This window comes from Cebus imitator, unplaced genomic scaffold, assembly GCF_001604975.1.
Source record: "Cebus imitator isolate Cc_AM_T3 unplaced genomic scaffold, Cebus_imitator-1.0 Scaffold117, whole genome shotgun sequence".
Taxonomy (NCBI): Eukaryota; Metazoa; Chordata; class Mammalia; order Primates; family Cebidae; genus Cebus; species Cebus imitator.
The window spans coordinates 4883541-4906583 of record NW_016107432.1 but is presented as its reverse complement, the minus strand read 5'-3'; the positions used below and the strand labels follow the sequence as shown (position 1 = coordinate 4906583).

General features: G+C 56.8%; 1 long non-coding RNA gene across 1 annotated transcript; it reads right to left on the bottom strand.

The window, feature by feature from the left end:
• Positions 1 to 12209: 12209 nt before the first annotated feature.
• LOC119472744 lies at positions 12210 to 15272 on the bottom strand. The gene is made up of 3 exons (XR_005201931.1): positions 15148 to 15272; positions 13567 to 13691; positions 12210 to 12745 (listed from the first exon to the last, which is right to left on the bottom strand). It is a non-coding gene; the product is annotated as an uncharacterized LOC119472744 (long non-coding RNA).
• Positions 15273 to 23043: the final 7771 nt, after the last annotated feature.

The following is a 23043-nucleotide window of genomic DNA, read 5'->3' as shown; positions in this document are numbered from 1 at the left end:
CACATCTGCCTGGTTATTTGCAGCAACCTGTGACATTCCGTGGCGGTGCTGTTTTCATCATTCCTGAGCAGTGATAATAAACAGGCACCTGCTCTGAAGGCACCTCGGCTCTGCAGCACCACAGGGCGGCGCTGCCACGGGCCCTGGCCCTGCCCCTGGAGTTCCCAGTCAGTCCCAGAGCCCAGAGCCCAGGCTAGGGATGTGCCAGGAGGTGCCTTCATCTTACCCAGGAAGGGTCCACCCCCTTCATCTCACTGGGAGACTGGCACTCCGTGGCCCCTTGGGGCAGGCCCCAGTTGGTTGAGCAGCTGCAGCTCTGACTAGTTGACGCACAAGGGGGCTCTGCTGGGGCCTCTGGGGTCCCCCACACTGGGAAGTTCTCCCTGCAGGGGACACCTGGTGCAGAAACCCCAAGGGAGCAGCCAGGAGCTCAGTACTGAGGGTGGTGGAGCAGGGAGATGGGAAGAACTCTCTTCCAAAGATGTGTCTGGGTCCGAGGGAGCCACAGAGCCGTGCCCCTCCCCCAGCCACTGTGTTAGGCCAGAGGAGGCGTCCTCCTGCCAAGCTGTGCCATGGTGTTGAGGTTTTGCTGCTCAGCACATCCAGGGTGACACACTTCAGGGCAATCCACCTGATGCCCCCAGACCTGCATTGTTGCCAGAGCTCTCCCTGCAGCAGGAAGGGCTGAGCCCAACCTCAGAGGGGCTTGGGGCAACATCAAGGGATGGCAGAGCAGGGAGTGCAGGGAGCCCGGCCCTGAGGAGCCGCCCTGCTGCCGCCTCCGTCTGGAAGGGGCGCATTTCCTGAGCTGAGCCCAGGACCCGAGCCTTGTGGCTGCCCAAGGTGCCCCATGCCAGGTGTGCAGCCTCTGCCAGGCCCAGGACAGCTGCACGTGGCTGGACCCCCCTTCCCCCTCCCCTCCCCAGGCCTCTCCCAAGTCCAGGGCACTTGCTTTAGTTTTCCAGTGTGGGGAGACGGGGCAGTGGCCACAGAGCCTGGTTCTGTGCTCGGTGCTGCTGGACTCCAAACCTAGGTCTGGAGCTGAGTCCTGGTGAGGGCGGGTGACCTGGGGAGGATGAGCTCCCCAACACGCCTCCAGGACACAATCTCAAAGGAGCATCACATGGGGCTGGGGGCGTGTGGGGTGACAGCTCTCCCTCGTGGGGTCCTGCCGGGCCAAGAGCTCTATTGAGTGGGGCCCACCGTGCCTGTAGACCCCTCCGTGCCGCCTGGCATCATCATGTGGCAGAAGCAGTCTTTGGTGAGCACATCACCTGACCTGACTTCTGGGTTCCAGGTACTGTTTCTTACTGCCCCCCGGCACCACTGTGCCCTGTCCACTGGTCATGGGACTGGGTGTCAGGCACAATCCCCTTGCAGCAATAAACAATGCTGTGGGTGAAGGTGGGCAGAAAAGAGGCCTGGCGGGGGGGCGCAGATCTGGCAGCCTGGTGTGGCCAGCCCAGAGGGCTTCCTGGTGACTCCTTGGAGCTTGAGTGTCTCCCTTGGACAGATGAGATCAAGGGAATGCCAGGAAGGTGGGCATGAGGGGCAATCTTGCCAGGGGCACAGCGCATCTGCACTGCCTGTCCAGACAGGTGCCAGACCGGCACGAGGTCTCACTGGCTGAGGTGCAGCCTCTGTCCCCAGGTGCCCCGGCTTGCCCCATCTGCTGCAGAGGAGGCCCTGTGGTGAGCCTTGTGGTCTTGAGGCCTGCGTGCACCCTTGGTGAGTTACCATGGTGACTACAGGCCTTGGACTGGTGCTGGGGTTCAGACCCCAGGTCGCACAGGCCTTAGCTCATGGCACGGCCAAGCCTTGGGGTCTGTTGGGGTTGTCAGGGCAGGCCTCCTGGAGGAGGGGCTGAGGTTGCGCATTTTCCCCCTCATCCTGTCACCCACTAGGGCTACTCTCCAGGGCCACAACTGTCACAGAACAAGGAATCCAGACCTCGACAGAAGAGCCTGGTATGGATGAGAGTCCCAGGGGAGAGGCCGAGACCTCTGCTGGCTTGCCCCCAGCTCATTTCTGTGTGACCCTCCCTTGCTGGCGTTTTTGCTCAGAAGACTGTTGTGGACCTCACGGTTCTGGGAAAAGTCCGGTCACGTGTCACTGGACAGTGCAGATGCATTCTGAGAAACTTGTGGTGAGGTGATTTTGCCATCCTACGTCAGAGTGTGCCCCGCGCTCCCAAAAGACGGCCTGCTCCACACCCAGGCTCCTGGACCACACGCCTCATGGCATGCTGCTATGCTGGATGCTGTAGGCGCTGTCATGAGATGGTAAGTGTCTGTGTCTAAACGTAGAAAAGGTAGGGTGAAAATACGGTGTAAGAGATAAAGCATGCTTCGGCCGTGGAGGGGACGCACCCTGGGTGGAGCCTGTGGACTAGACGGGGCTGTGGGTGTCAGGGAGGGAGTGGGGGTGCATGGGACCCTGCTGCAGGCTTGATGAGCAGCACACCTAGGCCACACTCCATTTATTTAAAACAAAATTTCCTCTGTGACACATTAACCTGAGCATCGATTTGTAACTTTTATGAACTGTAAAAGCATTTTTTGACTCTTTTGTAATATTACTGACCTTAAAACACAAACATTGTACAGCTACACAAAAATATTTTTCCTTCTTTTTTAATTTTGTGTTTTTGAGACAGGGTCTTGGTGTATTGCCCAGGCTGGAGTGCAGTGATGCCATGTGGGCTCATTGTAGCCTCAGCCTCCTGGGCTCAATTGATTTCCCACCTCAGCCCCCCAAGTAGCTGGGATCACAGGCGTGCACCACCACATGCTGCCTAGGCTGGTCTTCAACTCCGAGACCCAAGCGAGCCTCCTGTAGGGGTGGCGAATATCTGAGTTGCCAGTGGCAAATCCACATGGGTCTGCAGCAGCCTTAACTTGCCTCCTTGGAAGAAGAAAGAATTGAGCTGAGGTGAACTGAGGGGTATGAGACAGAAAAAGGAGCCAGAGGCAAGTTTCACAGCCGGAGTGGAAGTTTATTAAAAAGCTTTAGAGCAGGAAAGAAATGAAAGTCCATGTTCAAACCTGCGCTCCGAATGAAGAGACCCCCCAAACAGGCTTTGTGTGAGCAACATGGCTGTTTATTCACCCGGGTGCAGGCGGGCTGAGTCCGAAAAGGGAGTCAGCGGAGGGCGGTGTGATAGGAGTTGGTTTTATAGGTTTGGGGTAGGCGGTGGAAAGTTACAGAAGTGACAGTTTAGGGTGGTTTTTTTCAAGCTGGGAGGGATGGTCATAGGGTCTGGAGTCACAAGGTTGACCAGGGTTGGTTACAAAGTCCAATTGCCTTATCAATTGAGGTGGGAGTAAGGAACAACAGAGAAAGTCTCAAAGTTAATTAGGCGCCACAGGGGTTGGTCATTTCTTCTCCTTTTGTGGTTTTCCAGTGACGTCAGCCGTTCTAGTTCTGGGAGGCCATCCAGAGGTGTATGTGCAGGTCCCGGGGGTCGCCATGGCGTCCTTGGCACCGTCAGTCAGCCTGAAAGACCTTACAGTACACTTGGAAGAGACTCAAGCAGGCACTTTGGAGGCCAAGGGCAGCATTTGACCTTTTGACTTGGGGTTTTATATGCTGGCGTGCTTCCAGGGCTTTGTGTCCCGTTTCCCATGACCCTTTCCTCAGGGCGGGCTGCCTGCAGGCACAATGCCCTCCTCGCTCTTGGGACGTGAGCATCTGCAGTGCAGGGCGTTGAAGAAGTTGTACGAGTATTCACCTGAGGCTTCTTCCCTTTTCCGGTGGGATGCCCACAGGAGGTCATGCTCTGCCATTTTATCTCTTAATGCGCACGCTCCAGCCCACTCACCTGATTCCTGAGATTTTATTGAAAGCCACTGATTACCAATTTCAAGTGTCTTTATCTATTGGGAAATTGCCTCTCCCTGGTGCCTGTGACCAGTGATCATTTATAGAGAGGCAGTGTGGCAACTGTGGGACCATCACCTTGAGAACTAAACTCTTGATTTTTTTAATCTATCTAAGGGGTCTGGGGAGTCATGCCCTACCAATCATAAATTCTCATCTTAGGGGTTTTATTTAACCCTGTATATCATGACTTACTTTCCAGCCTGACTCTGGCATAACATTACAAGTCAGTGAAGAAAAATCAAAGCATTTTACCTCAAAACGTGTTTCTTTGCCTTATTTTGAAAAGGCTCTGCAAAGCTGTTCTTTGTGGGGGAAATTTGCATCTGTAAAGAATCTATTAACATAACGATCTTTTTCTTCCAGAGAGACCCTCCCAATTTTAAAGAGATTAAGTAAGATCTGAATAGGAAACGTTTGTCATCTGTTGTCTCTAAGGACTTCAAAGAACTTTGGTCTCCACAATCTTTATCTTAGCCTGAACATTCCCTTTCTATCAATCCCAGGTCTTCAGACAAACTCAACCAACTGTCAACCAGAAAATGTTTAAATTCACCAATAGCCTGGAAGCTCCTCCCCCCTGCCCCCACCTTTGAGTTGTCCCGCCTTTCTGAACCAAACCAATGTATTTTTAAAATATATTTGATTGATGACTCATGTCTCTCTAAAATGCATAAACCAAGCTACACGCCGACCACCATGGGCACATGTTCTCAGGACCTCCTAGGACTGTGTCACGGGCCACGCTCACATTTGGCTCAGAATAAATCTCTTCAAGTATTTTACAGAAAACAAACCTAGCATTTTACAGAGTTCAGCACTCTTCATCAACAGCCCTGGTCACTCAGCTGGCACTCCTGGTGGGCTGGGGCAGCCCTCCCCCTTGCGCTCCTGCCTGACTGCCTCCCTGCTGTGTCACTCCTGCCGCGGCCTCCAGAGTTCTGGGAATACAGGCAAATATTCTTTATAGTATGGCAGCTTTTTCTTTAATTTTTTTTTTTAACTTTTAAACTTTTTTGTTAAGAATGAAAACAGAAACACATTAGCCTAGGCCTACACAGTGAGGATCGTCAGTATCACTGTCTCCCGCCTCCTCCTCTTGTCCCATCAGAAGGTCTTCAGGGGACGGTAGCGCACCTGGAGCTGTCACCACCTCTGCTAACAGGGCGGCCTTCCCAATGCCTCCCGAGAGCCCTGCCTGAGGCGCTGCTGGACGAGGCGTCGCTCTTCAGAAACGTGGCGACTGCTTGTGCGCACATCAGGCACCGTGAACATTCCTGTCTCTGAATGAAAATCTTCCACGCTGAGGTCTGTGCTTCCGCCTTTTAAGGGCCCGTGGAGGTCCGCAGAGCTGTTGCTAAGCCCTTCAGTGTAGACTTTCCGGGGCGCACCTGCGTTTCTGCAGCTGCCTTTTCTCTCGCGACCCTCTTCCTGTTCAACAGCTCCTCCCTTGTCAGTTCTTCAGGAACCCCCTCGGGGCGCTCCTCAGCGCCGTCCTCCTCCCGCAGGCTGGCCACAGCCTTGCTGAGTGCTGCCACCTCCTCATCCTGGGCACATCCTGGGCAGTCCTGGGTGAACCCCTGCGCGCCTTCCTCCAGATGCCATTCACGCAGGCTGTGGAAACGCGCACGCTCTGGAAGGAGAGCGGCCAGGCCGGCCTCGTGTGAGCAGCTCGCTGTTCGTTCACCCGGGTGCGGGCGGGCTGGGTCCGGAAAGAGCCAGTGCGGGCAGAGGGAGAGGAGGTGGTTTATAGGCTTGGGGTGGGCAGTGGAAAGTTACGGAAGTTACAGTGTAGGGCAGTTTTTTGCAAGCTGGGTCGGGGTCGTAGGTTTGCGGGCTGCGAGGGGCTTGTAGCCCTGAAGTCAGGAGGTTGACCAAGGTCGGCTACAAAGTCCAATGGCCTTGTCGATGGACGGTCGAATAAGAGACAGGGGAAGAATGTCTCAGGTTAGCTAGGCGCCCCGGGGGTTGGCCGCTCTTCCGCTTTTCATGAACTTCCAGCTACTTCAGATTTTCTGGTTCCTGGAGGCCCTCCAGAGGCGCATGTGTCAGCCTAGAACACCTTATACACACCTCGCAAGCATGGCTTGGGACGTCACCCCCAGCTCAAGCGAGGTTTCTGCCGCAGCCCTCGATGCCATCCTTCCGCAGCTGCGTCCGTGCCTTCCCGGTAGACTCCTGAGCTGACGCTGTAGCCTGGGCAAAGGGCGTCCTCAGCCCGCGGGCCTTAAAAGCTGCTGCGAGTACTTGGTCCATCGGTTGGGTGAAAGGAGTGCTGTTTGGAGGGAAACCACTGTGACAGGGATGAAAATCACCAGTAAGAGGTGGCTGTGTGGGGGCGTCACCACCACCAGGCAGGACCCTAAAAGGAACTGTGTTATTCGGCAACTCAGCGGGGCCTCTTGGAAGAGGAGTGGGTCATCCCTGACTGCCTTACCCCTGCGGAGCCCTGGCCATGCGGTGTCCCGGCCCTGAGGTGCCCTGGCCCTGCGGAGCCCTGGCCGTCATGCTCACTGTTGCCCTTGAAGGCCCCGGGTTCTCACCGTGCAGGATCTCACTCAGCCTGCAGCATGGCCACCAGGCAAGGCTGTTACTCCGTCCTTTAAAGCCTTGAAACCTGGCACTGACTTGGCCTCCTTACGGTCAAAAGTGAAACACCTATGCAAAAATTACATCAGTGAGAAAGTGATGGCAGTGAACGAGGCCTGAGCTAACCCCTCCCATCTTACCTTTCCCTGAACTATTCCTGGGCTAACTTTGGAAGAAAGTCAGGCTGTCGTTTAAATGAAAATAGGCCGTGCCCCAAACTCAACTGCTTTTGTAAAGCTGATGGGAGGCCCTCAGGCTGGGGAGGAGAGGAGTCCTGCGAAGGCGCAGACAGGAACGATCGCCAGCCTTTCTATCGGAGTTTATAAGATGTGCAGCTTCCCTGATTATACCTGCAAATAGCATCACTGTCGTAGAACCCGAGATTGGCCTTTTGAGATCTCTTTCCAGGTTTCCTGCATGGCTGACACCTGAACCTGTCAACCCCTGCTCCTGTGGCCCGCACAGAGGCAGTTCAGCCCACAGGAGGACAGCTCCTCCTGTCATCCTGGGAATGATTTCAGTAGTGACTCAGTCTCCCACATGGTGTGGCCAGACTTGTGTCTGTTAAACTATTTCTCTGCAAAAATGCCACGGTCTTTCTTAGTGCAGTGGACAGGAAAAACCCTTGGGCAGTTACCAAAGTCCTTTCAGGCATCTGTTTCCAGAATAGGGAGGGTTCCTCCATATTGAAGATTTGCTGTGGCAAGTAAATTTCCTGCATAATCGAGTTTCCAGAAATGTCTTCAGCTGCCTTCACGTTGGCACCCACAGACTCAGCACTCACGTTCACATTAGGTAATGCATAACCACCCTCGGATCATGTAACCCACCCGGAACTAGCAGTAAATCTGACACCAAAGTCGGGTCCAGCCTTTCCTTTCTTTTTCTTAAGTATTTATTTTTTTAAGATGGGGTTTCACCATGTCGGTCAGGCTGGTCTCGAACTCCTGACTTCAGGTGATCCGCCCGCCTCGGCCTCCCACAGTGCTGGGATTACAGGCGTGAGCCACTGTGCCCGGCCCAGCCTTTCCTTTCAACATCAGAAACAAACTTTTTGCTCTGGCTGTGACTGCCATGGTGCTGAAACTGCCTCTGCAAAAATTATAACAAAAAACTATGGAAGTGAAAGAGACAATTCACCTAACCGACTCCATCTTGCTTCTAACCTCCAAGCTGTCCTTGCTGATTCCCAGGCGCAGGCTCAACCAACTTTGGGAGGAACTTAGTTTATAGTGTGAAAGGAAAATAAGTCTTGGGGCCCCAAAAGCACTAAGCCAAAGGGAAAAGTCAAGCTGGGAACTGCCGAGGTCCCAACCTGCCTCCCGTTCTATTCCTGAAAAAGATGGCTATTAGGATTAAAAAGCTGCATACCTCCTTCACAAGGAATTTCCTGTGGACAAAGGACAGGCAGAACCAAAGTCTCACCCCTCGGATCACTGAGATAAATGCATATCTGACTGCCTCTTTTGGACAGGGCGGTCAGAAACTCAATCTACCTATGACGCAGAAGTCCCCTCCCTGCTCCGAGTTGCCCCACATTTGTGGCCATGGGGCATATGTTGATTGATGTCTCCTGTCTCCCTGAGATGCGTAAAACCAAGCTGGGCCCGACCACCCTCGGCACACGTTGTTGGGACTGCCTGAGACTGTGTCACAGCGCGTCCTTAACCTCAGCAAAAGAAACTTTCTAAACTGGTTGAGGCCTGTCTCAGATATTTTGGGTTCAAATGCCCAAGGGACGTATGAAGCTTCTTTTTTTTTCTTTGCAGCTGTCTTATTTAGGGGTCAAAAGGGAGGCAGGTTGCCTTACGCAGTTCCCAGCCTGACTTCCCCTTGGCTTGGTGATTATCTTATGGAGCACCGTCGTAGACGTGTTCTGTCGTGGACTGAAACATAAAGAAATTTATAAAGAAAAGAGGTTTGGCTCACGGCTCTGCAGGCTGTACAGGGAGCATGATGCCGGCATCTGCTCAGCTTCTGGGGAGGCCTCAGGAAACTTACAATCATGGCAGAAAGGGAAGCAGGATGCCTTCACATGGCCAGGGCAGGTGGGAGAGGGAGGGGCAGCCATTTTCTTCCTCAGTGTTATGGAAAGGGTGATGCCTCCTGCTGTTTACTTAGGTTTCACAAAATGCAGTGTCTACCCCTGCCGGGGTGCTGAAGGAGGGTCCCGGGTTGAGACAGCCACACCCACCCTGTATCCACGCCCCCCTCATTTCCAGCCATTTGAGTTAGCCTGGGCCACGGGTCTGGCTGATGGCCTGTGAGTAGAGGCGATGCCCCGTGCCCTGTGCAGAGACTCTGGGGGCCGCGTGTTCTAGTTGGGAGTAGCAGATGCAGCGGTAAGGGGTGTGGGAGTGAACCCCACCTTTATGGTGAGAGCCGCAGGGCCCTCTGTGTCTGTCGGGGGTGGTAGGCCCTGTGTGGTCCAGTTCCCCAGAGGAGGTCCCTTGAGCTGGAGCTTGAGGGGTAACGGGGTCCCTCGTGGGAGGCGAGTTTGTGTCTTTACCCCCTCTCTGTGGCTCCAGCTGCAGCAGGTACAGGACCTTGGTGGCCTTCAGCCCAGGAGGAAAGGCTGAAGATTCAGTCCCCCAGTAGCTTCAGAGTGTGGCCATCAGGGAGGCCTGGGTTAGACAGGTGGCCTCCTGAGACGTGGCTCCAGGTCCCAGGGGCCTGGAGCTCTGGGATGAGCTGTGAACTCCCATGCAGCACCAGGGACTTGCCCCAACACTGTGCTGAGACGCTTGGCCCATCTTCTGCCCGGGCCCCCTGCCCTGGGCGTCCTCTAAAGGTGCCTGCAACCCCCGAGCTGAGGCGTTTGTGCAAGAAAATGCAAGGCTGCAGAACCGCGGCCGCCTAGGCAAACCCTTTCCAGGAACTCCCTGCGCCTTCCACACATTGCTCTGTCCACAGCCCCGGGCGTTTGCCTTCCCTTTTCTTCACCCCTCCAATGTTGGTTTTCTCTGTTCTCCCTTTAGAATTGAGTAGGGGGTGCAGGGGTGAGGGTGTGTGTGGGGAGGGGTGTGGGGTGGGGAGGGAAGGGGGTTTCCTGAGGGTCAGTTTAGGATGATGCCTCTTTGACCACCACCCCCGAAGATGAAACCAACAATATACCAAATACCGCGTGTTTTCATCTATAGTGGGAACTAAACAATGAGAGCACGTGGGCAGAAGGAGGGGACGACAGACACGGGGTCCTGCTCGAGGGAGGAGGTTGTAAGGAGGGACAGGTTCAGAAAAAAAACACCAAACTCTTGGGTACTGTGCTGAGTACCTGAGAGATGAGCAATCTGCACACTGATCCCTCGAGTCAGTTTACCAATATAGCAAACCTGCACATGTACCCTTGAATAAGAAATAGAAGTTAAAATGGAGAGAGAGAGAGAGCGCTCAGCTGATGGGCGTGTTGGCTCATGCCTGTAATCCCAGCACTTTAGGAGGCCAAGACAGGAGGATTGCTTGGGGCAGAAGTTCAAATCCAGCCTGGGCAACAAAGCAAGACCCTATTTCTATAAAATAAAAATAAAAATCAGCTGGGGGTGGTGGCACATGCTTATAACCCTAGCTACTCCGGAGGCTGAGGCAGGGAGGCTTGCTTGAGTTCAGGAGTTCCAGCTTGGACAACAGAGTGAGACCCTCTCTCTAAAAAAATTAAAACGGCCGGGCACAGCGACTCATGCCTATAATCCAGCACTTTAGGAGGCCAACATGGGCAGATCACTTGAGGTCAGGAGTTCGAGACCAGCCTGACCAACAGAGTGAAACCCCGTCTCTATTAAAAATTCAAAAATCAGCTGAGTGTGGTGGTGCACACCTGTAATCCCAGCCACTTAGGAAGCTGAGGTACAAGAGAGAATCGGCTGAACCTGAGAGGCAGAGGTTGCGATGTGCCGAGATCACACTATGCACTCCAGCCTGGCTGGAGGGAGAGACTCCTCGAAAAGAATGAATGAATGAATGAATGAATGAATGAACGCATGCGTGCCTTAGTCCCCTTTGTCTTGGTTGGGGCTGAGCTCAGTCTGTCCTGGAATCTCCTCCCCACTGCAGAGGTCTGAATGAAGCCAGTCTTGCCAATTTTCACGAGTGTCTGGTGGGCACTGTTTTACTTTTTTTTTTTTTTTTTTTGAGGCAGAGTCTCACTCTGTCGCCCAGCCTGGAGTGCAATGGTGTGACCTTGACTCACTCCATCCCCTGCCTCCCGGGTTCAAGCAATTACTGTGACTCCTCCTCCCAAGGAGCTGGGATTACAGGCGTGCGCCAACACGCCTAGCTAAATTGTTTGTATTTTTAGTAGAGACAGGGTTTCACCATGCTGACCAGGCTGGTCTTGAGCTCCTGGCCTCAAGGGACCTGCCTGCCTCAGCCTCCCAAAGTGCTGGGATGACAGGTGTTCTCCTTCGATGCTGGGACCCCTCCCCGTGCTATAGCACCCACTTCCCCAGTGTGGGGGTGAGAGCGCTGGGGAAGTGGTCCATGAGGGAGCTCTGCCCTGGGCCAGAAACCCAGATGCAGCCCTGCCAGGCCCCTAGCCGAGGGGCAGGTGGCTGTGCCACCATTCAGTGGGTGTGATTGAGCGCCTACTGCGTGCCTGGCAATTCCATCTGCTGGGGATAGAGTGATGGCAGAGGTGATGGCTTGTGCATGCACAGGCAGGGAGGTGGCCTGTGGTGGGGCTGGTAGGGGGTCTGAGGGTACACCTCGTCCATCTGGGGCTGTGAGGCAGGAGAGTCCCCCCACATTGGCCCTGCAGTGTGAAGTCTGGGAGATGGTGAGCTCTGGGACTGGATGTCCTGGGTTCAAATTTCAGCTCTGCCTCTTAAGGTGCAGCCTTGGGGAAGTCACCAACTTCCTGTGCCTCAGTTTCCTCCTGGGGAAAATGGGGATGACGGTAATCTTGGCAGAGGATTGCTGAAAAGGCTGAGCGCATTTAGAGCCTAACAGCTTCAGCAGGCGCTTGGCCACTGTGGGAACTCGGTGAGGGTGAGCGGTTCCCTCAGCGGCCTTCTCAGCAGGCTTCATAAGACGGGATGACGTTCCTGCGCCATTTGAGATGGTTTTGGACCCTTCCTCCTCTCCCTCTTTGCCCCCTTCCCTCTCCCTTTCGCCTTCTTCCCTTTTTCCTTCTTATGGGGAGCCAGATGGCAGGTGCTCACTTGGGGCCCTGGGCACCTGGAGCCTCACAGGCTCGGCTGCCATTGGCTGTGAGCTTCGGCAGCCCCCGCCCTTCCTGGGCCCCAGCCTCTCCATCTATAAAACCAGAAGGCTGCCTGGAGAGTTCCAAAAGTTGCTCTCGGCCCTGACCCCTGCCCACATCTGTCTGTTGAGGAGGCTGGTGCCACTCTGTGGACAGCTGGTTTCCCGCCTCTTCCCGGGTCTGTGGGGAAGTCACACCTCTTTGATTGTTTTGTTCAAAGAGGGAGAATCCGTTTGGTTCTGTAAGTCATAACCTGCCATTCTCCAGGATGGTTCTGACCCATAAAATGAGGGCTTCTGTAAATGTCAACCCGGAAGGTTAATGGGTGCATTTTCAGAACACTGTGCCAGGAAGCTGCCCTGAGCGAATCCATGGGAATGGTCCTGGGACAGGCAGCCACCTGAAATAGACACCTCCCCTGCCTGCCTCCTGTTGCTGTTTGTCAGCCACATCTGCAAGCTTCTGATGGAGCAGGGGTCAGGTGGACGGAGAGGAAGCTTCTGAATATTTCTAATCCTCAGCTGCATACGAAACTGCAATGAACTTAGTGGTTTCAAGGACACATATTTATCTCACGGTGCAGTAGGTCTGAAGTGTGAGTGCAGCTTAGCAGGGTCCCCTGCTCAGGGTCACACCAGGCTGCAATCACGGTGCCACCAGGGCAGTGGTCTCAGCCAGGGCAGTGGTCTCAGCCCAGGCTCGGCTGGGGCAGACTGTGCATCCACACTCACCAGGATGTTTGCAGTATTCAATTCCTTGCTGGCTGTTGACCAGAGACTTTTTGTGCCTCAGTTTCCTCCTTGGCAAAATAGGTTGATTTTTCCTGGACACAGGGCGCTCTCCCAGGGCCAGCTCACACACAGCAGCATGACCAGTTATGATCTCACGCAACGCCGTCACGGAAGCTGTGCCATCGCCTTGCTGGGTTCTGTTGGTCAGACACAGGTCCCGGGTCCCAGGTCCTGCTCACCCTCAGGGGAGATTAATCAAAGGTGTCAGCGCCAGGAGGTGGGGAACGTGGGCCACTGCAGGGTCTGTCCTCCACTCTCTGGATTGGTCCAAGACCATTTCTTCTTTGCCCTTGAACACACAACACACACGGGCACACGCAGACTCAGCACGGGCTTGAATAGCACCACGATGAGGTCATGTCAGACAAGAGGGGACGTCTCCCACCCCTCACCTCCCACATGAGAGGCAGAGGCCGGCCTCTGTTTTCTGGCTGTGGCCCTGGGCCGCCCTCCCACTGGGTCTCTGCTTCCTCATCTGTAGGGGAGGAACTTGGACTTGGCAGGGGTTCCTGGACAATTCTGTGCCGACAAAGCCCATCTCCTTCCCCAGGCTGCAGGCCCCGCATTTAGGGGGTGTTCTCCCACACAGTCCCTCTGTACACACACACTCGAGGGTCTACTCCGTTCACCTCACAAGGCCACCTGCCCCTTACAGCCCCAGGAGGCGTGGCGCTCTATCCTGGCAGACCCTAGGCCGTGGCTGCAGCAATCGGACCAGCTTGAGCATCGGCCAGTGAAGGTGGAAAGCAGCCAAAAGCCACAGAATCGCCTACGTGGGACTCTGGACCCAGGTGTGGAGGGCACTGGGCTGACAGGGTGTGCAGCACCACATGCCCACCAGCAAGGGACAGAGCACCCGGTCCCAGAGGGGGCCTCTGTCACAGCTCCGGCCTGTAGAATGGAGATCTCAGGTGGCCTCGTGGATGGAGGACTGGGTGGAGCTGCCAGACCACACGCCTCAGAGAACCCAGCACGGAGCTGGTGCCCAGTCAGATACAGGGAACCTTCCGCCCCGATGCCCACACACGGGTCCTGCCACCAATGGGGGTTAGGTGGACACAGGCTTCTCTTGGGAACAGAATTCCCTTCCAGGAAGAATCTGCTGCCCACCTGTCATGGGCTGAGTTTGTCCCCTCAAATCCATGTGCATCCAGGACTTCAAAATGTGACCAGATGTGGAGCAGGGTCTCTGCAGATACAATCAAGGTAAGATATGATACTGGGTTGGGGTGGCCCTAACTCAAATGACAGTGACATTATGAGGAGTGGACACACCCACACGCGGGATGAGCCCGTGAAGATGGAGGCAGGGGTTGGGCTGTGGCCACAAGCTGAGGAGCACCGAGGCTGGCCAGCAGTGCCCGGGCGCGGGAAGGGCCAGGAGGGTGCTCCCCAGGGCCTTCCTCCACAGGGGGCCCGCTGACACCCGGGTGTTAGACTTCTGGCCTCCAGGACTGGGAGACAGTAAGTACCTGTGGTGTGAGCCCCTTCATTTGTGGTACTTTGCAACAGCAAACTCGTTTCATGATTAGGAGCCGAATATATCCCCAATTAGAAGTGGAGTTTTTCGTTCCCAAAGCTCCCTCCTGTCCTCACGCCCCCACAGCAGGAGGGGTGATGGTGAGGAAGGCTGTTCAGAAGCAGCACCCGTTCTGTTGCCTGTGGCGCTGGCGTGGTGGAAGGGGAACCGTCAAAGTGGCGGCCTCTTAGGAAGACTTCTCTTACAGCGTGGGCTGCCTGCCCACTGGGGTCCCAGTTGACCCAGCACTGCTGCGCTGTGGCTACACCCAGCAGAGGCTCTGGCGATCGGTCAGGCTGGACACAGGGCAAGGCCCCGGGCTTCCCTATGGCTGTGTCACTGGGGGTGTGGGCAATGTGCAGGCCAGGAGCTCCCAGTTCCGTGGGGCCCGCCAACCCAGCTGCCCCTGGTTCCCGGGAGTTCTCTGCCCCTGTATCTCCCAAGCCCGAGGCCCAAAACCCAGGGACCTCCTCCCTGTTTTAAATTCAAGGCCACTTCCCAGGCCTCACCTTAGTCGACTTCTGCAGCACTTGCTGGGGGCCCCTCGGGCTTCCTGAGGCTTCCAGAAGCTTCCTCTCCTCTCTTTGGCCTGGGCCCCGGCTCCTGGTTCCCTCCTGTGTCCCCGAATCTCTGGCTGTTCTTTGGTGCCCTGGCTGCTTCTCCACCCTCCTCAGTGTCGAAGTTCTGGGAGACTCTGAGCCCCTCTCGTTCTTACCCTCCTGGCTAGCTTTGTCTCTAGCAAGCGCTCGTATGCAGCTCTGTGCCGAGACTTGCAAACCTCAGCTTGTCCTGGTCTTGCTCCCGAGCGACAGGACAGGGCCTCTCCCCATGGCTCCTGAGCCCACGGCACCCTCTGCAGCCCCCGCACCCATCCACGCCTGCTCTCTCTTGCTTCGCCTCCAGCCTCTGAGCCTCGGAGTGATTTCCTGTGCCCAGTACACTCCCTCCCTGGCACCCAGCCCTTGCCCAGGGGGCTGCTTTCCTCGCTGGCTCCTAAATTGGTGGGCATCTTGGTGGTGGCTGCTGGGCAGGTCTCAGGGTGGGGCAGGGGCTGCATCACGGTCTGCACTGCATGGAACTGACATGGCATGGTGCAAACCCCTCAGCCTGGCATTCAGCGCCGTTCCCATGCTGCTCATGCCTCCACCTCCTAGGCTTTCCCCATGGCGCACCTGAGTCTCCTGCAGCTCCCGCAGGGCTCAGCAACGGCCCCCACTCACTGAGGCAGTGAGTCCTCTCTGCCGGGGCTTGCTCCTCTTCCCGCCAGGTCCCTGCCCAGTGTTACGGCCTTCCCTCTTCCTCCGGGATGGGCTGCTGCCCTCCTCCCCTGGAGCTGTGCCAGCTCCAGCCTCTCAGCCAGCAGCTCCTGCCCCACCCCACTCATGTCCAGACCTGGGCTCCATGCTGACCCCCAGTGTGCACGGAGATCCTGCCGTTCCTTGGGTGTGGACCTGCGCTGAGTCTGCATTCACCTGCACTAGCCCGTCCACCTGGGAGGAGGGTCCCATCGTCTTCCCTGTGGGGAAGACGCTTGGCAGAGCTCTTCTGGGTCTCAAGGGTCTGCTTCAAACCCTTGCTCCAGCCCCTGCCACACTCCATGCAACCTGGCCACACCTGCAACCTGTACTCTGAGGTGGCAGCCCTGCCCTGCTGGTGCCAGCCCCTCTGCCTCACCACCCCAGTCCCTGAGCTCCCTGGGGCTGGACACCACTTCTCTGGATTCTGAATCGGCCCCCGCAGGGTACCTGTTCCTGCATCCGCTGCTTCCCCCAGCCTCCTGATCTGGGTCCTTCTGAATCTGGTCATGACTCACCTTCTGCTCAGCCCACCCTCCCCTTCGTGCTGCCCCAGCTCCAGAGGAGTGCCCCCTCGATGTCCCACTCCCTCCACCAGTGACAGCTGATCTGTCCTCTCTCCTGGCCGCATGAGCTCTCAGGAAGAGGCAGTGCTACACCGAGGGCCCAGGAAGCCTCTCTAGGTCCCTGTCCCCACCTTCCAAAGGAGGGCTGGGACAGAGGTGGCAGAAATCGTGGCTGGAGCAGACTTCTGACCCGGCGCTGCTCCAGCTGTGACTCCTCACACCCCTCAGACTTGCATCTTCCATCTTCGAACAGGAGCCTGCAGCCCCTGAGGAGGTGGCATCTCTGCCCGTGGGCAGTCACACGCACTGAGGCTGATGCAGGTGCTCCAGGCTCAAGGGTGCAGGAGGAGCCCCCCACCCTGGGGGGCCAGAGCTCAGCCCCAGCTCTGCCACATTGACCTCCTGGGCATCCTCGTCCGCAAGACGTGGGGTGGATGGAGAGCCACAGGGGTCGCCTGTGGCCCTGAACAGGCAGCTGGCGTGGGGGGCACGGTTCACGCCCTGGTGGGGGAGGGGAGCAGCAAATGTGCGCCAGCTGCACTGTTTTCTGCCCGCACAACCCCAAGAGATGGGTGTCCTCACTCAGCTGGGCATTCAGATGAGGAAGCAGAGACAGGCTGAGACACTTGCCCAAGGCCGCTGGCATGGCTAGGCTGTGTGTTCCCACCCAAATCTCATCTTGAGTAGTGATCTGCAGGTGTGGAGGGAGAGACCTGGTGGGAGGTGACTGGATTGTGAGGCGGGTCCCCCATGCTGGTGCTAGTGAGGGAGTTCTCATGAGATCTGACGGTTTTGTCAGGGTCTCTTCCTCCTCCTCACTTCTCTCTCCTGCCGCCATGTGAGACGTGCCGGCTTCCCCTTCCACCATAGGCCTCCCCAGCCACGCAGAACTGAGTCAATTAAACCTCTTTCCTTTATAAATTACCTAGTCTTGGGTATTTCCTTGTAGCAGTGTGAAAATGGAAGACTACACACAGCAAACCACAGCACCAGAGTTGGGGACCAGGGCAGTGTGGCTCCAGGTATGCGCTCCTGATGAGGAAACGGGACACCAGCTAGAGAAGGGGCCCTCCCTGCTTTCATGGGGACATTCACAAGGAGACCTGGTGCTCAGTACAACATCTGGGGGCCTCCCTGAGACCAGGACCCATGGGCGTCACAAGCTCCTGAGGGCCCGTGCCCTGCCAACACTGCTGGGCGCGTGGGTACAGAAATACTTTCAATAGAAGCACAGCAGAAGGGATTTCTCCCAAACCCTCTGCTACCCAGAAAACTGCGTGGACTGGAATTCTGCATTTCTCTAACATTCTGTTTAGCCAGACCCTGACTCCACCAAAAACAAGCCCTCAGCTGACTGCTGGGGTGGGCGGTGGTGACTGTCCTTCCAGCCCGGGCACTGTTCCACGCTCAGTGCTGATTTGGCCTCAGTTAACCTTTGCTGCTGGGCTCTGCCACATCCCAGGGTCCCTGTGTGACCCAGGCAGGCGCCTTTCCCCCTCAGCCTGGGGTCCTCTCCAGCCGGGAGGTGACGGCCCTTCCCCAGGGGAGGCTGCCAAGTGCTGTGTGTGCACTTCCTCCGTGGAATTCTCACCTCCCGGGCCAGGCCCTGGGCGGAAGGAGGCTGCTGGCCCCACGTGGCCTCCCCCGCTGGAGGCTCTGCCAGAACCCACGTCTGCAGTGCTTGGAGCCATTTCTTGGCACAAATATAAAACACAACTCCACTCTCTCGTGTTCCAAATGAGAAATGCTGCTTGGGGAGCTGGGCCGGCCTGGCCACCGGCCCTCGGTCAGCAGCCTGCCACGGCAGGGCTACGAGAGCCTCATCAGCAGAGCTTCCCGGAGGAAGCGGGGGTGGGATTGTCAGCAGGCGGGCCTGGGATGGAGCTTCCCCACCGGAACACAGCTGGCTGCGGACAGGGAGTCAGCTGCCACCCGGCGGGACGAGGAGGCCTGTGGCCACAGCAGGTTCCCGCCTGCAAGCGCCTCCCAGGGCTCCGCAGCTCTGAGCCCCCGCAGCTGGATGGAGCTGTGCTCCCCGCGGAGGCGTGGCCAGCTCCAAGCAGGCACTGGGGGGTCTTTCCCTCCACCCCAGTCCTTGCCTACGTGGGCACAGCAGAGGGCCTGCTCACACGATGGGGCCCCCGACCAGGCAGGGCCAGGCTGTGTCCCCACTTGGAAAGTGAACAAAGAGGGACACGTCCATTTGAGGGGCCGGCTGATAGTTTAGAAGCCCGGGATCTCCTGGCAGTGAATTATTCTGCAGAGTAACAGTGTGTGCAGGGGGATGCGGCCGAAAACCCCGGGAGGGGAGACTGCGGGCCTGAAGTGCTTCCATCCTCCGCCCGGGCCTCCGAGCGCGGCATGCATCCTGAGACCATCCTGTCGTCCTTCCCTTCTTTCCCCTTTCCCTCCTGGCCTTTCTCCTCTTTCTCCTTCTTTCTGTTTCCTTCTTTCCTCGCTGAAGCCAGAATTCATTTCTGCTACTTGCATCCGAAAAGGGTGCACACAGGCAAGCTTGCTGGGACCCTGGGTCCCGCCCCTGGCCACCTGGAGTCAGGGCTGCTGTCCGTGTACAGACAGGAGTCCAGGCGAAGCCTGAGGAGCCACCGTGTGATCCGGCCCCAGCTCCTTCACCCGCCCCGTCTCCGGGTGACTGACAGACCTGGCAGGAGGAAGAGCCTTGAGCTCAGAAAGCCCAGGCCCCCCAGGAAGCTTCGGTGTGACCTCACATCTGGCAGGTTTTTTTTTTTCTTTGAGGCGGAGTTTCGCTCTTGTTGAGAGGCTGGAGTGCAAAGGTGCAATATCGGCCCACTCCAAGCTCCGCCTCCCGGGTTCAAGCGATTCTCCTGCCTCAGCCTCCCTAGTAGCTGGAGTTACAGGTGCCCACCACCACACCCAATTTTTGTACTTTTAGAGAGACGGAGTTTCACCATGTTGGCCAGGTTGGGCTCAAACTCTTGACCTCAGGTGATCTGCACGCCTCAGCCTCCCGGAGTGCTGGGATTACAGGGATGAGCCGCCGCACCTGGCCTCACATCTGGCAAGTTTTGTAGCTCAGGTTTTGTGTGGGGTCCTGAGGCAGCCCCTGGGCAGTTTCCTGTGGCTGTGGGAGGGTAAGGAGGGACTTTAGGACGTGATCTTGTTATTAGCAGGGACTGCAGCTGGAGCTTGACCTGCTGGGCCCTGCGGGTGGCTCTGGGTGCCACGGGTTGTGTCTGTTGTGTGGGTTATTGCCTGGGCCTGGGGAGCCCACAGGAGTCTCCAAGCCCCCTCCCAAGTGACCCCCAGCCAGGCCTAGCCACCTGGCCCCCTCTGCCAGGCTGCCGAGTCGAACCTGAAGGAGTCACTGCTCAGACATTCGGGAGTGTCTGTGGGATGGAACAGACCCAGTCCTCAGCCTTCATGGCCGGGGTCTGGCTGACCGACTGTGGACATAAGGTTGCGGTGCCTCGGTCTGCAGGTCACCAGAGTGTGAGGTGCTGGCCGCGTGCACCTCCCATGAGCCCACAAACAACCCTGTGTTCGCTGCTAGATCCCGAGGCTTTGGTCTGCTGGGTTTGGGGCAAGCCCCTTCCCTTCCTTTACAGCTGCGCACCTGTAGAGTGCGCATCCCCTGTCCGAGCAATCCCCTATCCTCGGTGTCCTTGGCTGCCTTCCTCCTCCTCCTCCTGCTCCCACCACCTATTTTGGGGCCCGTTTCTCTTCTTAGCCGTGCCACTGGCCAGCCCAGCCTCAGGCACCATCCCAGCCACTGCCCTGGAGGGCTGGCGGCTGGCAGAACCCGGAGAGCGCCCAGCCATCACCCCTCTCTTGAACAGGTGACAGATAACATTGGGGTTACTGTGGAAGCTGGAAAATAGAACCCAGAAGCATCTGAGATTTTGTAGTTCCAACTCTTCTCTAGTGACCAAAACCCACCAGGATGTTGCAGAGGCCACGCTGAAGCTTTAAAGAGTTCCTCTCCTTTGCAGCCCTGAGGACGGAGGAGGGAGGGAGGGAGGCCACCGAGGAAAGGGGAGATGGTCCCACTGGGCCTTCCCGGGCTCGAGTGTAAGACGGTGGCTGCCCCAGAGTGGCCGTGGGGAGTGAACAGCTATGTAAGGTGCCCAGGCAGGGGCACGCGGGCAGCCTTGTGTGACGTGGGCAGCCTTGGGCCAGGTTCCCTAGAAGCAGAGCTGAGATGGGGATTCCTAGTCATGACGATTGCGGGTGCGTCCTGAGAAGCTGCTCCCTCCCCCAACCCCGAGCCCAGGGCAGCGCTGGCCTTGGGCAGCTTTCCCTTGCAGGGGGTGCTCCAGCTGCCCGGAGGGCCGCTGGCCCTGAAGGGCCAGGACCAACAGTTTTCTCTGCAGTGGTTGTTTGTCCCCATTTCACAGATGAAGAAACAGAGGCGTGGAGAGACCCAGGGCCTTGCCGAGGCCCCACAGCACACCCAGGAGGGGCGATGCTGGAGTCCTGCACCATGTCGCCGTTCTCACCAGGAGGAGGCCCTTGTTTGCTGGGTCCAGTGACCCCGTCTCCACGCTGCAGGCGGGAGACCACAGCCAGGTGTGAGCCACAGAGAGCGCATCATAGGGAAGCGAGAGCAGAGGCACCCACTTGACTCTGCCCTACGTGGGGCTCCAAGCCACGCCTTGCCAGAGGCTGCGAGTCCCTGGGCATGGCACCCAAGGGGGTGGCCAGGTAGGCTAGAGGGTGAGTCTGAGTGACATGGCATCCCCATGGAGATGCTAGGGGCAGCGGGTACCTGTGTCTGCAGCTCCAGAGCGAGGTCCGGGCTGGGCATGGACATGGGAGCCATGCCATGGAGGGGCTTGCTTCTGTCTGCAGCTGTGGCAAATCACCAGGAACTCCGCGGCGGGAACGGCTGAGACACGTGCTGGGCTCTCACTGGACTCGGGTATCCAGGTCCTGTGGGCTGAGGTCAAGGTGTCGGCAGGGCTGGGTCCTCCTGGAGGTTCCAAGGGAGAATCCGTTCCCTGCCTTTTCCCGAGTTCCTGGGCTAGGGCCCCTTCCTCCATCTCAGGTGTGTCCCCTGACCTTTCGCAGCCATGTCCCCTTCGATGGGCGTCCTCTTCTGTCCCTTGCTCCACACTGAAGGCCCCTGTGGTCACACGGCCCGCCTGCCAGTCCAGATGGCCTCCCTCCAAGGTCAGTGGTGAGCTGCTTACATGCCTGTGTGGGTTCTCTGACCCTTGGCCACACGGCTTCACATAGTCACAGGTCCTGGAGATTTGCACTGGGATATCCTGGGTGAGGAGACTTATTTTGCTGACCCCGGATGACAACTGGAGCAGTGGGAGGGGAGGGGACCCTGGCTGTGTTTGTAGAGAGGCGTGGACCGCAGGGGGTGTCAGGAGGAGAGGCCTGGGAAGGAGAAAGCATTTGGTTTGGACATGTTGGGTGTCAGGTGCCTGTGGACGGCAGGGTGGAGCTGATGGGGAAGGTAGGGGGCTGCCCTGGGGGTCTGGCGCATGGAGGAGGGAGTCGTGGGGAGGAGGGGGGTGCAGGGTCTCCAAGGTCCTGGGTCTGTGCTGCTCCCCACCCTCCTCCCGTGCTTGAGCACCCATGGCAGTGACCAGCAGGGGCCATCGTCACCCAGTGAGGACAGGGAGAAGCTGAGTCTGGCCTGAGGTGTCCTGGGGGATGAGCTGGCACTGGGGTCCCACTGGTGAAGGGTGAGCGTGGAGATGGGCCAGGAGCCTGCTCCCTGAAATTGTGCGTGGCGCAGAAGGTCAGGAACGGCCTGGCGGCCCTGTGGGAGACTGGTTACTCCCATCTGGTCCAGCAGAACCCCAGGCAGCCCCGTGGCAGCATGGTGGGGGGTGTCTATGCTGAGGGATGTGGCAAATGCCCAGAATGCCATGAGCTTTAACAGCAGCGGTCACAGCAGTGTGCAGGCCTGTCCCTGAAAACACACAGTCTGGGAAACGTCCAGAGGGACAGGCCTGAAAACGTTAAGAGCTCTTCGATCTGGCGGCAGGTTACGGGGTCTGCACTTGCAGTTTCACTGACTGCGGGAGTCAGAACGATGACCCTCCGAAAAAATACCCACCTCTTCATCTCTAAAAGCTGCGCCTATGCCCTTACACAGAAAGGGGACGTTGCCGAAGTGCTCACGGAGCCTGTGATCGGGAGGTTATCCTGGTTTGGTGCCTGCCATTGACAATCCCAAAAGCCAGGATCCAGAACGTCAAAATCCTGAAAGTCCAAGTCCTCAAAGTCGAAAATCCCTAATATCCGACTGAACCCCGGAACCATGACAGGTTTAGAGTTAGGTTCAATCAAGGCTTCTAAAGTGCATTTCAAGGTGTTAACAGTAAAGTTTGTTTTTTTCCATTTAGCCCAATGCATTTGGCAAAAATATCCAGATGCACGGACCAGCCATGCAGAAGGGTAGTGACAGACACTTTGGCTGAAAACGGCATCATTTGCCTGCACTGGCATTCCCTCCAGCTGATGAAATTCTAGGAGAGCCGTGTCCTAAAAGATGAGAAGCACTGTTCATTGAGATGAGAGACTTCGAAAGTAGCCAGTGATCATAACGCCGGCCAGCTCTCCCGGACCATCCCCGTGCAGCTGCCGTAAGCTAGCCCTGTCATGCATCCTTTTAATACACCTGGTCATATATTGAATTTTCTTTTTAGTTTGTAGTTTCCATTTTGTTTTTCCCATTATTTTTATTTTTGGAGACAGAGTCTCACTCTGCCACCCAAGCTGCAGTGCAGTGGTGCAATCTCGGTTCACTGCACCCTCTGCCTCCCAGGTTCAAGTGATCCTCCTGCCGCGGCCTCCCAAGTAGCTGAGGTTACAGGTGCCCACCACCACGACTGGCTAATTTTTGTATTTTTAGTAGAGACAGGGTTTCACCATGTTGGCCAGGCTGGTCTCAAACTCCTGACCTCAAGTGATCTGTCCACCTTGGCCTCCCAAAATGCTGGGATTATAGGCGTGAGCCACCGCGCCCGGCCCCATTGTTTTTGATTATCAACATGATTTTTTACGATTTGCTGTGCTATTATTTCATCTTTGCATCATTTCCAGGACAGAAGGCATAAATAGTGTGAAGACATTGAGGGTTCTAATTTGTTATGTGCATTTTTTACATATTTGACTCCGTGAAAATGCATTATCTCAACATCGGCTTTATGTGTAAGCGTTGTGTGTGTACATAAAGTCGTTGAAAGTTCCTCAATAAATGAAGCGA